Source organism: Pinus tabuliformis, chromosome 5_2 (genome assembly GCF_031772625.1).
Source record: "Pinus tabuliformis cultivar Carrire ecotype Pingquan chromosome 5_2, CPIR1, whole genome shotgun sequence".
Classification (NCBI taxonomy): domain Eukaryota; kingdom Viridiplantae; phylum Streptophyta; class Pinopsida; order Pinales; family Pinaceae; genus Pinus; species Pinus tabuliformis.
Window position 1 is genome coordinate 276,679,634 of NC_142306.1, and position 5,145 is coordinate 276,684,778.

The 5,145-nt window shown below is 29.5% G+C and overlaps 1 pseudogene; it reads right to left on the minus strand.

Moving 5' to 3' along the window:
- Window positions 1-511: 511 nt before the first annotated feature.
- Window positions 512-4,691, minus strand: LOC149158588 (putative aquaporin NIP5-1; annotated as a pseudogene).
- Window positions 4,692-5,145: the final 454 nt, after the last annotated feature.

The following is a 5,145-nucleotide window of genomic DNA, read 5'->3' on the forward strand; positions in this document are numbered from 1 at the left end:
GATAGATAAGTAATTATCCATCATAATTATCAAAAATAAACCTAATTGAGTTTTAAATAAATTTATTTATATTCCATATCACATACATATTTAGGAAAAAAATTACTCATTATAAAAACAACGTGATTTTAAAATTAAATCTGGTAAAGGAATGAAAAAATTTCACCCACTCAGGTCAATTAAGCCCAATCAACAATATAAACAAACAATTTTAAACTTACAGCCATATTTAACACACCAATTTAATATATAAGTAATATTAATATTAATGGTAAAATTAAACTATTATTATAACAGTACTTATTTTAACAACACTACCCGCCATTCGAACTACCTTTTACAGACGGTTTACACTGGTTTTTCCTATCATTTTGTTTTATTTTTTAATGTTATCATCATCTATACCTTTAGATATAGCTTTTAATAACTTCTCACAGTCAAACACGCACACTTAAATAGGCACACCGATTTATATTTTATATTATTAGGTCATCATTCATCCGTTGATCCCCTAATGGGCCGTTCTCTCCTCGTCTGGGTTGTCATTCTGACGAATCACACTGTATGCAAAAGCACCGAGTAATGCTCCTGTTATGGGAGCTACGATGTACACCCAGATTGCCTTGAAGTTTCCAGAGGCAACTGCAGGGCCAAGACTTCGTACTGGATTCATGGACGCTCCAGTGTAGGGCCTGGTCAATGGAAAAAATTCAAACATTTCACTTCATTTGAATAAAGGAATAGAGTAGCTTGACGAGTTTCAATCACATAAATAAAAAACACATCATTATCAATAATTGATATGTAATAATGATTATTATAATATCATTCTTATTACCCTGAAATAAAGTTGTTAACTATCACGGTAGCGCCCACTGCTATTCCGGCCAATTCACCGACCTACGGCACAATTAAAAAAAAACTGTTAATGATAATTTGTCATACTCACTGCCATTTAAACCAAATTCAGTTGACTATTGAACCCTAATTAAATAATAAATACATACATGGTTTCAAACACAAAATTACAATCCATCACATGAAAACGAAATTGTGTATTAAAAGAGAAGGGCAGTAATCTGAAGAATTTAACTGCACGGGTGTCGGTAGAGACGGCTATGACCACGAACATGAGAATGAATGTGATGATGAGCTCCAATGAGAATGCCTGAGAGTAGGATCCGGCTGGAACCGTCACTCCACCGTTCATGAATGGATTGAATATTCCCTTCAGTGTTAACGATGCACAGATAGACCCCAACACTTGTGCTGCTATGTATGCGGGTACCTGTGAATGAGGGAAGGTGAGGATATAATATTGAATATTTATCATTATTTCTACATGGTATTGATTGCCATTTATTGGAAATATTTGGTATTGATTGCAAATTGTTGGAAAGGCAGAGGAGAGGAAATAAAAATTGGATATACAAAATAATAACAAAAGGCGTTACTTTTCTATTTTCTACTCATCAACTAAATTGGATTAGATTATTACAGTGAATTGAATTAAGTTAAGGTTATTTAAGCTTTTTGGACTAGCTAGTCATTCAAAATAACTCAACATATACATACTCTAAATTTGACTTTAACTTAACTCAGTCACTTCACTTGACTTAATTAACTAACTCTTCTACATTGAACTAACTCTCACATGCCCAAAAAATTAGAATTTCTATTACATGTTTACTATGTCTAATAGATATATTAAATCTATTTTCAGTATAGATTCAGTGCATCTAACACTTATGAACATGTATTGATTACAGATTTGGGTATCTAATCATTTTAAAGCAGAGTAAAAAACATATTCAATATTTTTTAATGCAATTTAACAATATCTGTATATAGGTGAATCCACTTGATTTTACTCCATGTCCATAGAATACTGAAATCTGTAATGATACAATCTACAACTTACATAAACTCAGACAGTCTTAAGTTACATTAGGTTATCATAAAACCGAAAACTGTGCATGACTATGGAACTTCTTTCGAAGTTGTAATACCTAAACTAAGGACACTAACGATTTTGACATTGTTGCTCGGAAACGGAAATACAAGAGGATACTATTGTACAATTTTCGATAAATTTGAATAAATTTTATGCTTGTAATGTGAGGAACAAACTTGAGTCCACGGAAAATGCCGGAATGAAGCGAAGGCAATGGTAACAGCCGGATTAACATGCGCTCCAGATAGTGGCCCGTTGAGAATATAACAATTGTAACCACCAGACCAGCAGATGCAGCCAGACCCACGAGGGCTAATTTGCCTCCAGTCTTTTCGTCCACAACAGATGTGCCAGCTGCTGCAAATATGAGAATGAATGTTCCTAGGAATTCTGAGGCAACCTTCAATTCAAACAGAGGAAAATTTAAATTACGCGTTATTTCACTTCTCAATGACATCAGTCCTAAACGGTTCATTTGTGAACCCTACCAAATCCACGATGAGGCAGCATATTTCCTAAACTATCACAGCATAGATACATTTTATCGTCTTGTTATATATATATACTTCGTCTCTGCAACGAACTAACAAGGAAAAACTTATAAAGTGTATACATATATATAATACATACATATAATTTCACTTCTAATTCTTAAAAACTTCTCCTTCAAAACTACATGGCATGCCTACATCAAACATCAAAATTCTTTGAAAAGGTTAACCAGGTTTTCGTTTTTGGGAACGCTTTATACACAAGAAAACGTTTGCCTTAAATATCTATGAAATTGTAATAAATAAATAAATTTATGTTAATTTACTTCAATTATTAATTGCAATAAATAAATAAATTCATGTTAATTTACTTCAATTATTTTGATTTTATCATAATTTAATATTTAACTCTATTTCAATTTATATAAAACATAAGTAGTTTATATGACTAATTGTAAAGATATAATCTAACTTTCTAGATAATTTTAAAAGATATGAATTACATAGTTATATAAATAAGTAAGTTTATAAAACACAAACTAATTAGTAATTTCAAATAGTATATAGTAATTTTTGGAAAATATAAATTATAAATAATTATACCTTAAATTCGTTTTAGCTTCTGTTATTAAATAAATGGTGTAGAAAATTATTATAAATTAATATATTTTATTTTATTTTTATCAAATATTTAATAAATTTTAAAGGAATTATAAATATTTTATAATTATTATAATTATTTAAAATAGTTAATTTTACAATATTATCATTTGAATATTATATTATTATTATTATTATTATGATAATTATAATAATTATATATATATATATATATATATATATATAGATATATTAATGTGACCATTAAAATATATATTATAAATAATAAATACAGTTATATTATTTTTTTATTTTTAATTATAAATTTATAATTTTTTAATTACCATAAACCTGTTCAAATATATTCTTTTAATATGTATTTAATATTTAATTAGGGTTCAATAGTCAACTGAAATAAAATTTACTGTTATATGATTAAATATTTATTTAATATATATTATTTTAAATGCATGTTTATTGAGATGATGCAAGAGATTTTAATTTAGGGATGGATATTAATATTAAATTAATAATAAAAAATTATAATTATAATAATTATCAATTAAATTTAAAAATAAAAATAAAAATAGAAACAAAAAACAGAATCAATTAAATATAGTTTATTTTTAAATTTATTTTAGTTTGAAATAAAAATATAAAATAATTTACTGTTTCATAAATAAATTATTTTGATATTATTAAGGTAGTTCATGTAAACTAAAAAAATTCCAGGTTTAATAGTATCTATTGAGAGGAAAGTAAGACATTTAATAAACCTACATAAATATAATAGTAACACTCTAAAAAAGGATAGACAATAGACCCACAAAAATATAGTGGTGCAAGAATTTACAGATATAAAAAAATACTAGATTAACAAGATTACAAATCAGTGAGTTGAAAAAAACCAACTAATCTAAATATTAATTATTTTAAACCATCTTTTTATCTAAATTACTTAAATCATACATCCAAAATGTATAAAAAAAAAAACTCTAGTAATTAACTATTCTTACACATCTGCAAAGCTATCAAATACTATTACCAAAATTTCAATCAAAATACTATCACGAGTAACTCAAAAGTTAAACTGAAACAAATGCCATTAACTATTTTAAACCACTACAAACGATCATGAAAACTCCAACCAAACTGAATTCCCGTCTGATTAACCTTCCAACGTTACCAAATTTCAACTGGGGTAGAAAAGTTTGCTACTCAAGCTCCTCTTGCACATATTTGCAAAGGGATAATCTTAACTCTAATGACACATGCCTGCAAAACGGATAATCATACAACCTAAAGACAGTGCCAGTTGGAAAATTAATGAGACAGACGAATCCACTTCGTGCATACATACACAAGAGGATACACGAAATTCAGAGTGATGAGATTTCAAAGGAAAAATGTCAACAATATACCTTTCTGCAGAGCGAAATTACTGAAGGGCGTTGAAAAAAAGGCTCGGCCTTCCTCCAAACCTCCGGAGGCCCACAATTGCAGCGATCAATTTTAAGAGTAAAACAGTTGGGCCCATAAAATAACGGTTTCTCATGCGAGACACGATTCTTGTACTTGGAGCCGAAGAGAGGAGCCCCTGGAGTTGACGACACAGATTGAATGGGAGTACTATTCTCAGAATCCATGAAATTCCAGTGCGACAATCCAATCAAAATTATAAATTCCCGTGTTTTTATTCGTTGAGAACAAGCTAAAGGCTTCTCTCAATATCTCTGCTACATTTCTGTACTCATCGTTACCACAGAATACCTAAATTTTCTCTTTCATTTTGTTTTCCTTCCAAGCCAAAGAGACTAATTATAGAAAACAAATTTACGCCTTCGTCGCGCTTTTTTTTCTAAGTTTTGCTAGTCAGTAGGTAGCAAAGCTGAGGCAAGACACAGTCCGAAGTATTCAGGACACACAATTGCACATGGAAAAAATTCTAAATACCACACTGCACAGGGCACCTAGCTGCTGAATAAACTATGTCGCCCTATATATACGATAATCAAACCAATGAGCATGCAGAAACTAATCCCCACAAAGGAATTGAAACGTTACCTGTAAACCTCAGTTCCCTGCGAGCAATATTTATAA